We start from the raw sequence: 11,862 nt of genomic DNA, 5'->3' as shown, positions 1-11,862 counted from the left end.
CAATTAAGTTAGGATGTTGGGGGCATAAATAAAAATGGTGACAGGGCACATAGAGAACCTTGAAATATTGGCATAAACCCACTAATAGGCAAATATAGTGTGATGACTGTAGAACCAGACAATCATGGGTCACATTCAAGCACCAGCATTTACTCCAGCAAGTGACATAATTGTCCCAGATTTCAGTCTTCTTATCTGCTAAATGAGAATAGTAAAACCCACTCATAGCTAGAAAGATAGGTAGGTAGATAGAAAGAAAAATAGACAGATAGACAGACAGTCAAATACACAGACTCTTCCCAAAGGTAGCTCTATGTATTTGACTGCTATCTGTTCACCAAAATCCATTTTCTCTTCTCCCTGGGCAGACAGCTGAAGTTATATGCCACGTGACTGAGTTCTAGTCAATAAACTGTAAGTAGAAATGATGTATGCTCTTTCCAGGCCTGACCTTTACAGATCCCCACTTGGAGCTCCTCCATACTCTTTTTCTATCTGTTGGCTTAATACAGAGATCTCTGAGGTCTCAGAGAACCGAGCCATGAGATGCAAGAAGCCCAGTTCTGTGGATAGTCACAGAAAGACTACTAACCAACTGGAAATAATGGTCTGAAACTTTACATAAGAAATGAATTTCTATTATATTCAGTCAGTTAAGTCATTCATTCATGTCCAACTCTTTGAGACCCCATGGACTGCAGCACACCAGACTTCCATGTGCATCACCAACACCTGGAGCTTCCTCAAACTCATGTCCATTGAGTCGGTGATGCCATCCAACCACCTCATCCTGTCATCCCCTTCTCTTCCCGCCTTCAATCTTTCCCAGCATCAGAGTCTTTTCCAATGAGTCAGTTCTTCACATCAGGTGGCCTAAGTACTGGAGCTTCAGTTGTTTCAATGAATATTCAGGACTGATTTCTTTTAGGATTGACTGGTTGGATCTCCTTGCAGTCCAAGGAACTCTCAAGGGTTTTTTTCCAACACCACAGTTCAAAAGCATCAATTCTTCAGTGCTCAACTTTCTTTATATTCCAACTCTCACACCCATACATGACTACTTGAAAAACCATAGCTTTGGCTAGACAGACCTTTGTTGGCAAATTAATGTCTCTGCTTTTTTTTTTTTTTTTTATTAGTTGGAGGCTAATTACAATATTGTAGTGGGTTTTATCATACATTGACATGAATCATCCATGGATTTACATGTATTCCCCATCCTGATCCCCTCTCCCACCTCCCTCTCTACCCAATCCCTCTGGGTCTTCCCAGTGCACCAGGCCCGAGCACTTGTCTCATGCATCCCACCTGGGCTGGGGATCTGTTTCACCATAGATAATATACATGTTTCGATGCTGTTCTCTCAAAACATCCCACCCTCACCTTCTCCCACAGAGTCCAAAGGTCTGTTCTGTACATCTGTGTCTCTTTTTCTGTTTTGCATATAGGGCTATCATTACCATCTTTCTAAATTCCATATACATGCTTTAGTGTACTGTATTGGTCTTTATCTTTCTGGCTTACTTCACTCTGTATAATGGGCTCCAGTTTCATCCATCTCATTAGAACTGATTCAAATGAATTCTTTTTAATGGCTGAGTAATATTCCATTGTGTATATGTACCACAACTTCCTTATCCATTCGTCTGCTGATGGGCATCTAGGTTGCTTCCACGTCCTGGCTATTATAAACAGAGCTGCAATGAACATTGGGGTGCACGTGTCTCTTTGTCTCTGCTTTTTAAAATGCTGTCTAGGTTGGTCATAACTTTTCTTCTAAGGTGCAAATGTCTTTTAATTTCATGGCTGCAGTCACCATCTGCAGTGATTTTGGAGCCCAAGAAAATAAAGTTTCTTACTGTTTCCTTTGTTTCCCCATCTATTTGCCATGAGGTGATGGGACTGGATGCCATGATCTTAGTTTTTTGAATGTTGAGTTTTAAGCCAGCTTTTTCACTCTCCTCCTTCACTTTCATCAAGAGGCTCTTTAGTTCCTCTTCTATTTCTGTCATAAGGGTGGTGTCATCTGCATATCTGAGGTTATTGATATTTTTCCAGGCAATCTTGATTCCACCTTGTGCTTCATCCAGCCCGGCATTTTGCATGACATTCTCTGCAAATAAGCTAAGTAAGCAACATGAGAATATACAGCCTTGACACACTCCTTTCCCAATTTGAAACCAGTCTGTTGTTCCATGTCCAGTTCTAACCGTTGCTTCCTGACCTGCATGCAACTTTCTCAAGAGGCAGGTCAGGTGGTCTGGTATTCCCGTCTCTTGAAGAATTTTCCACAGTTTGTTGTGATCCACACTGTCAAAGGCTTTAGTATAGCCAATGAAGCAGAAGTAGATGTTTTTCTGGAATTCTCTTGCTTTTTCTATGATCCAACAGATGTTGGTAATTTGATCTCTGGTTCCTCTGTCTTTTCTAAAACCAGCTTGAACATCTGGAAGTTCACGGTTCATGTACTTTTGAAGCCTAGTGTGGAGAATTTTGAACATTACTTCATTAGTGTGTGAGATGAGTGCAATTGTGCAGTAGTTTGAACATTCTTTGGTATTGCCGTTCTTTGGGATTGAAATGAAAACTGACCTTTTCCAGTCCTGTGGCCACTGCTGAGTATTCCAAATTTGCTGGCATATTGGGTGAAACACTTTCACAACATCATCTTTTAGGATATGAAATAGCTCAGCTGGAATTCCATCACCTCCACTATCTTTGTTTGTAGTTATGCTTCCTAAGGCCCACTTGACTTAGCATTCTAGGATGTCTGGCTCTAGGTGAGTGATCACAGTGTCGTGGTTATCTGGCTCATGAAGATCTTTTTTGTATAGTTCTTCTGTGTATTCTTGCCACCACTTCTTAATATCTTCTGCTTCTGTTAGGTCCATAAAATTTCTGTCCTTTATTGTGCCCATCTTTCCATGAAATGTTCCCTTGGTATCTCTAATTTTCTTGAAGAGATCTCTGGTCTTTCCCATTCTATTGTTTTCCTCTGTTTGTTTGCATTGATCACTGAGGAAGGCTTTCTTATCTCTCCTTGCTATTCTTTGGAACTCTGCATTCAAATGGATACATCTTTCCTTTTCTCCTTTGCATTTTGCTTCTCCTCTTCTCTCAGTGTTTGTAAGACCTCCTCAGATTTTGGGCCTGATCTCTATCTTTCTATTCTTGCACTGAACCTGACATCATAATCCCTCAATAAATTACCATTATGACTGTTTTTGTTGTTTTGCCAGAAATACAAAGACCTACAAGTTCTCAGTTTAAGAAGACAAGATACACACAGCAGTATACAGTATATGTGATGCAGATAACAGAAGTTCATAGTCCCCAGGAAGGAAATCTGAGATAGCTTCACATAGCAGGCAGCACTGAGTTTGTCTTTGCAGACTGGCTCTGAATTGCCTGGATAATGCAGACTCCATTCATTCACTAAAATTTTAAGAAATCAACAAAAAACTCCCCATAATTAAGTATCTACCCCTGTAGTCTGTAGAGCACTTCAGCTCTTACCTAGTATTTCTCATGTCTGCGGCCAATGATGTCCAATGTGGTCTGGCCCAGGTTGCTATGCCAGCTACCTGCACCTTCTGAAATCATCTAACTTCTACTTTCCATCCCTGAAAACTCTGACTCAAGAAAGGAAAAACAGGCACTTCAGAATTTTTGAATCCCTTTTTCTTGGGTCCATCACAGCCCTGAGTTTATGGCTTTTAGAAAACCACTGGTCAGCCACTGGTCAATGAGACTATAACTATGTGTGTACATTGCTCAAGGTTTTTGCCTTTCCCCCTGCAGCTATTGGGCTCCCCTGGTGTCTCAGATGGTAAATTATCTGCCTATAATGCAGGAGACCCGGGTTTGATCCCTGGGTAGGAAAGATCCCCTGGAGAAAGGAATGGCAACCCACTCCAGTATTCCTGCCTGGGGAATCCCATGGACAGAGGAACCTGGCAAGCTACAGTCCATGGGGTCACAAAGAGTCAGACATGACTGAGTGTAACACTTTCATTTTCTGCAGCTATTGATCAAGAAATCCATTTTCATTACCATTTCCCTCTGGCTGTACAAGCAAAGAGCTTCGTTTCAGAAATCAAAAGACTGATCAATCCAATGAGAGGGTTTTGTTTTAATCAAAAGATTGATTAATCTAACAAAAGCGTTTTCTTTTTTGGCCGTTACCATACACAGAAAGTCTGCAACACAAATTTATTGCTCTAATTCCCCTCTGTAAATAATGAATGATAGATGATAAGATGGGAATTCTGCCATGATTTATTAGTTGTTTAATCAAAACTATTGCCTTTTAGTCTTTTTTAAAATGTATTTATTTTATTAGCCATGCCACGCAACTTGCAAGATCTTTGTTTCCCAATCAGGGATCAAATCCGTGCCCCCTGCAATGCAAGCATGGAGTCCTAGGCCCTGGACTGCCAGGAATTACCCTACCTTTTAGTCTTTAAAACCAGTTGGAGTGCCTATTTTATAGGAATAGTAGAAACTACCTTTGTAACTTCCCAAGTTTTCAATTTTCCCCAAATGTTGAACACAGACATTGTAATTCTCTAGGTTCAGAAAAGCACAATGTATTCACTGAGATGTGAATTAGACTTAAACACATGTTCATCCAGTTTATTAAACAAATGGGATCCACATACGCAGTGTCAGGGAAAACAGAAAAACAGGACTACTTAGAATTTAGTACATGAGACCATTTAAAACATTTAATCACAACGTCCAGCATGCATTTTGTAGGAGAGTGCTAACCAGGCTGCAGGATTTTGAAACACTTCCTCCCCCACCTCAGGATGCTATTTGGTTCTTAGAGGAAAGGGGGAACATTGGTGGGTACATACACTACAGTTGTACCAGAAACCACTCTGATGCAATGTGGAAATGATCCCCTCTTCAGAAACACTTAAACAAAGATGTCTGCAGACTGCTGTAATCATACCAGGTACTGAGAACTAGTACGGACTGCAAAGAGCTGGCTGAAGGAAAATCAGAGACACACATTTTTAGGGCTTCAGGAGGAATCTGAGCAGGTTGTTATATGCTAACTAGCCAAACTGAATTGAGTTCACATAGAAATCCAGAGGGCTTCTCTGGTGGTTCAGTGATAAAGAATCGCCCTACTAATGCAAGAGACACAGGCTCAATCCCTGGGTCAGGAAGAGCCCCTGAAGAAGGAAATGGCAACCCACTCCAGTATTCTTGCCTGAGAAATCCGGACAGAGGAGCCTGGTGGGCTACAGCCCATGGGGTTTCAAAAGAGTTGGACACAACTTAGCAACCAAATAGCAACAACAACAAAGAAATCCAGAATAATACCCTTCAACAGAGGTTTGTGTCTGAGCGCAATTGCTTTTCAGTTTGAAATGTCCTTTGGCTTCTTCCAAAAACATCTTTGTGTCATTCACTCATTCAAAAAATATTTTCTAAATCAACTATTGGCTAGCTACTGTGCTGGGAGCTAAGGATTTAATTTTAAGCAAGCACCCAGATATAACCCTTGCCTTGACAGAGGTTTCATTCTGATGAAGGAGGTTCATTCCAAAATCTGAAGTCACACTATGATAAATGCTACATAGGAGAAGTGCATTAGTTCCAACCATGTCATTCTGTCTAAGAAGCAATCCAATTGCTTATCCTGCAGATAACTGAATGGGTTTCAACTCATATGCTAATTCCAACTGATTCAAACAGTGTCTGAAGTACAGTGTTGATAATGTTTCTGAGGCCTTGTTTGAGGTCAAAGGGGAAGAGTTTCCTGATGAGTGAATCTGGCATGCATACAGAGGGGGAAGTGACTGTCTGTGTGCCATGTATCTGATGTACCTGGTACCCACCAAGCGCACATAGGCGTTTGAGAACAAAGTGATATGTGGTTACAGTTGCACAGTTGTGTAGCAGTAGCAGACAAGATCACTATATAGGTTCTTTTCTTCTGCTGCTCCTTACTTTCACCCATCTCTGGCTACCTGAGAGAAGGACTGGCCTGTAGGTCTATACTAACTCATCACAGACAGTAAGGAAAATGAAACTCACTCCACCTCTGGCACAGTTACACGGATATCAGACTTTGTGAGACTTTGTCAGGGAGCGAGGAAGAAGTCACAAGTAGCACAGTGGGTAAGAGAAGGCTCCCCATGAAGTTTTTGAAAAGGAAAACCAGTCAACCCAAACATGGATCCTAGAGGGCAAGTCTGTGAATTAGTGTTAAGTTTCTAAAGATCCATGGGACACTTACTCTAATTTTAATTATAAATCTATAACCAGAATGGGGGCTTCCCCAGTGCTGCCGGTGGTAAAGAGTCCACCTGCCAATGCCAGATATGCAGGTTCAATCCCTGCGTTGGGAAGATCCCCTGGAGGATGGCATGGCAACCCACTGCAGTGTTCTTGCCTGGAGAATTCCATGGACAGAGGAACCTGATGGGTGACAGTCCATGGGGTAGCAGAGTCAGACATGAATGAGTTCATAACCAGAATGACTATAATTTGCCGGAGAAAGAAAACCCAGACTGGCAGTATCTACCAAGGATGGAAATGCTGAAGATATGAAAGTCCAAGCAAGAGGAAATGTGCTTCAAGTCAAAAAGGAAAGCTTGCTTGGGTATCTGGGAAAAGAGCTCTAAAATAAAAAGTATATGATGGTTGGTGAATGTATTATCTCCATCCTACATCAGAGCCTCCTTAAGTGCCATACCCCTACCCCCTGCCTGGAATATTCTGTCCCTACACACACACACACACACATGCATACAAGCGTACATGCACACATCCTATCAGCATCTACCCCAGCCCCTCATCCTTCAGGTCCCATCTTAAAGAGATTTCCTCGATCATCTAAATTAGTTGCCCCTTCTCTGTCTCATTATTCTTTATTTTTAAAGCCTTCTTGTGTCTTCTGTCAATATCCTTACATTTACCCCAAGTAGGAGATAGATAGGTAGATATTCATATATATGTATTTAATTACTACCTGGTACATTACAGACACTTATTACATATCTGGTGAATGAATGAGTGAGTAAATGAATGAAAGAATAAATAGATGATACTCTGAGAAGTTTTAAGAACAGAACAAATTACTTGCCTTGAATGTTTTAGACCAGCAATGAGATCCCTAATCCTGATCTGAGGAGGAGCCATTTTAATTCTTCAGTCCTAAGATTGGAGGAGGGTCCTAGTCCTGAGAGAAAGAAGGCAAAGCTTTATCTCCTGCTTAGAGACGAGCCAGATAAGCCTGGAGAGGCCAATTCATATGTAGGAACTGGTGGCTATGGGGTCTGGGGAGCGATGGGGGTGGTGGAGCTTCTTGTTCTGATTTTCGGAGGTACTGTCAGAAGAGGGTCTTTCTCATTTCTCAACTCTCCTTTATGAAGTGCATTTGCTAAGAGAGAAACACCACTTTCTTTGGAGAATTGTGAGAGGCCTAGGCCATGGAGGCCTGCAAGGGAACACCCACTCATTTGCAAATTGGCGGAGAGTCTCCCACAAAGTAGAAGAAGGCTTGATTCAGGACTTAAAGGAAACAATGCAGTCTGTTCAACAAAGCCAACATTTAACGAACCCGAAACAGTGTGCTTTAAAAACTGAGTTAACAAAGCAGCCTTTTAAATTTTACTGCACGCTTATTGGTTTTATTTTCAAACTTCCATCTGTTACCGCAGTAAGAGTTTACTGGTTTGTTTATCATCATGATTCATCACCTATAAGATTCCTGAGCTATGAATGACAGCATTGATTGGAATTCTGCAAATGGCAACACTTTTGCATCTGGGCCAGCTTGTACCAATCATGCAAGACCTTTGACTAGAACTGGTACCTTCCATCGCCTGGCAATTCACAACAGAAAGACACAAGGAGAGACAAAACATCTTTCAGATGAGCCTGCCATAAATCCATTTGGGGGGGGGGGGCGCTTTTAAGATGCTGATATTTTAAAAATCTTCCCACCCATTTCGTGTTTTATGGAGACATAGCCATGGACCTCAGTGGGATCTATGTTGCTTTGGGATCATCTCCCAGTGGTACGCCATTCATTCCATCATCCCAGGAAAGGAGAGGAGTGGTGAAAAGCAAAGAGGATGGGGCAGGGCCACGGAACAGTGGGTAATTACCAAGAAAAAAAATAGGAGCCTCCTACCTTTTGTCAGAGCAAGTATCAAATACTGTTTGGGCCAAGTACATTTTGTCCCATTCTATTTCTTATGCAAATTAAACATCTAGAGACCAGCCTGCCACAAAAGTTAACTCTGCTTCCCTGACTTCATTCAACTTGCCCTCGAAAGGAGTATCATGTACCTGATTGTTAGCTGGATTCCCCCCTCCGAGAAATTGTAGGCAAGATCTTATCATTATCGGGCTTCTTTAGAAATCTAAAGCACCTGTCCTTTGTGAAGGTGGGCTTCTAAAGAGAGAAGCATTCCATTAGAAAAATGCCCGGAGTTCATACGGGAACATGATTGACACGTCTTCCCGGCCTGAAGGTACCAGCCTCAGAGGAATAAACTAACGAACGTGGATGGAGCACTTACTGTGTGCCAGGGACTGTGTTAAGCAATTCAGAGGCATGATTTCATCAGGCCCTGGCAACAGACACAGGAGATGGGGAGCCTGAGTATACAGATTTGGAAACTGAAGGCTTGGAAAGGTCAAGTCCCTTGCCCAATATCACACAATTGGAAATGGACAGAGCCACAACCCCTAATTCCAGAACCTGTGCTCTTAGTTAGCTATGACATAATTCAGCACTAATGACATCAACATGTACCGTCCAGTGACAATCCACTCCTAAGAGGCTTCCCTCTTCAGATTTTCCAAGTAGAACTGCGCATAAAACCAGTTTTCCCTGATGTTCTGCCCCTGTAGAGGGCAATAAACCATTCTAGGACTTCCCGCTGGTCCTTCCCACTCGTGGTCCAGTGGTTAAGAGTCCACCTGCCAATGCAGGGGACATGGGTTTGAGCCCTGGTCCAGGAAGACTCCACACGCCTCAGGGAAGCTAAGCCCACATGCCACGACTACAGAGCCCGTACTCTAGAGCCCTCATGCAGCAACTACTGAGCTCACAGGCCAAAACCATGGAAAACCCAGGCTCTGCAACAAGTGAGGCCACCACAGTGAGCAGCTCACACGCTGCACCTAGAGAGTAACCCCCACTCACCACAACTAGAGGAAGCCCGCACACAGCAACAGCCCAGCACAGCAAACAACAAGAAAATAAACTTGTAAAATGAAAAGTCAACCTTACTCTAAAAAAAGTAGTCACTCTGTGTAAACTGATTTATATTTCTTTTAATACTCTGAGTAACTGTTATCGTAGATATGATCAGAGCCATTCAGGAGAGGAGGAAATTAAGGCTCCCAGAAGCTAAGTAACTTGCCCAAGGACACACAGCTAGTAAGTGGCAGAGGTGGGCTTTGGATCCTAGGCATCTTGTAGGCATCCATCAGATATTTCCACTGAGATACGGGAGAGGCCTGTAGTTCCCCTGAAACCCTTTTCATGAGTGAATTCTGCCCTTCCTCATGAGTTCAGATGATCCTATTGATTGGACTGGGCCAAGGTTGGCTGAAAATAAGGATGTATTGAAGATCGGTGAAAAGAACTCATGTCAGTGTATGGCAAAAACCACTGCAATATTTTAAAGTAATTAGCCTCCAATTAAAAGAACTATTAAAAAAAAAAAGAATTCTCTTGAAATGGAAACAAGTATCCTAACGTACATGGAAGATCAACACTGAATTATCAGTGACTGATAATCGTTGATACCCAATCAGAAGGGCTGTCCTTATGAAGTTAGGCTTACTTGTTACTTACTCTGTCGAGCATGCCGACCCTCCCTTTTCCCTCCTCCCATCGCATGTTCCCTGTACAGATTTCCATCACTCTGTGCCTCCCACCCACCCACCCACCCACCCCATCCACCCACCCAGTTCCTTGTTCTGCTGACTTGCCTTTGTCTTCCCAGAGCCTCATCCCTGGTATACTATAGGTACTCAACATATGTTTTAAAAAGTAGATGGAAGAAGAAGCTCAGAGATAGTGCTAAATCCTAGGAAAGAGAAACTCAGAATCCACGCATGCCTGTGAGATTCAGGTGCCATTTGTTGCTCAGGAAGTAATGCCTGTAATGAGTTGTGGGGACCAGTATAAACATGCTGATACTTCCAGGTGGCACTGAACTGGATCCCAGTGTTAGAAGCACTAATGTGTTCCCTCCTTTTCCCCTCTTCAGCCCATTCAGTCTTTATGTAAAAAAATACACTCATTGCATGTGTGTTATACAATATAGACATGCCTCATGTTGCATGACTCTACCATGGGCACTTCATGGTACTTCCTTGGAAAAGAAAAACAACTCAGGGATGCAAGCTGGTTGCCGGAAATTGTTACTTATCATTTTGTGTCATCTGTTTCTTTACCTAGCATTTTACAGTTTATAATAGCCTTTACATCATTCCTCTCCCACCCTGTGAGTTGAGGTTGGGGCTGAGACTTCCATTTATAGAGAAGGAAACTGAGTCACAAAAATCTATCATGGCTGGCCATATGGATCTTTCCTCAGTTCTTAGGTATCATCACTATAAGCGACACCATTGATTCAACAATAGGTTTTGACAATATAAAGATCTCTATCATATTGTAAATACATATTGCTTATAAGACACACCCCAATGTTTCTAAGACTTTAAATTACATGCATTCAGAGGGAGAGACACGGTTCTTAAAACTAAGGAAATGTGATAAGGTTAACGGAACAAAGACTTAACAAGCATTCTAACTCTGAGGCACTGTGTACAATTTACCTTCTCAGCTACATTGTAAACTCCTGCTTGCAGGGCATTTTTATACACTTTTTACATCTGTCTTCTCAAAACGCTTAATATAGTGGCTTCTGTACAGTAAGCTCTCAGTTGGTTGATAAAAGAGTCTGTTTCCTCTAAAAACAAAAGCTAAAAGAAACCCTTATTTTTCATTCTTAAATTTCATGGTGCTAAAAATTCCCAGAGAATATATTTGGAAATTTTCAGGAGCAGCATTTTATCTGTTGTTTCTTGGGAGATCTTGTTTGGTGACTAAGAACTGAGTCATAACATTGCCTGTCTGAGAAAGACAAATGTCATGATATCACTTATATGTGGAAACTGAAGTATGATACAAATGAACTTATTTACAAAACAGAGCTACAGACACAAAAACAAATGGAGGTGGGGGGAGATAAACTAGGAGTTTGGGATTAACATATACACACTACTATATATAAAATTGATAAACAACAAGGTCCTACTGTATAGCACAAGGAACTATATTAAATAATTAATCATAATGGAAAAGAGTATGAAAAAGAATACATATATATGAATCACTTTGATATACACCAGACATTAACACAACACTGTAGATCAGCTATACTTCCATAAAAAAATTAAGAATTTTTAAAAGTTGTCTAAGTTCCTTCTTCCAGTATCATCACTCTGCGAGACTAACAAGACTTTAGAAAACTCAGGTGCCTACAATCAAAGTTGTATTTTAGAATGAAGTTCTAGATGAACTTCTAGATGAAACTCTAGAAATTCAGGGCTTATTACAAAATATTAGAGAAAAAAATCTTTAACATGTTTGCATGAACACAAGCAGCCTGTTTTTTTCTTTAGTATCAGGTGTAACACTGTGGGACTTAAGTCTTTCTACATTCGCAGTTCAGATCGCCTACACATAAAAAAAAAAAAAAGAAAGCAAGAAATAAACCTAAGAAAACAAGACGTAAAAAATGAAAACTGCAACCTGGAACCATGCAGAAAATAGTTTGCTTCTGATCAGAGTTATTTTTTGTATGAGGAGGAAAA

Source organism: Cervus canadensis, chromosome 8 (assembly GCF_019320065.1).
Source record: "Cervus canadensis isolate Bull #8, Minnesota chromosome 8, ASM1932006v1, whole genome shotgun sequence".
NCBI lineage: Eukaryota > Metazoa > Chordata > Mammalia > Artiodactyla > Cervidae > Cervus > Cervus canadensis.
The sequence above is the reverse complement of the archived record's forward strand: the minus strand, read 5'-3'. Positions refer to the sequence as shown.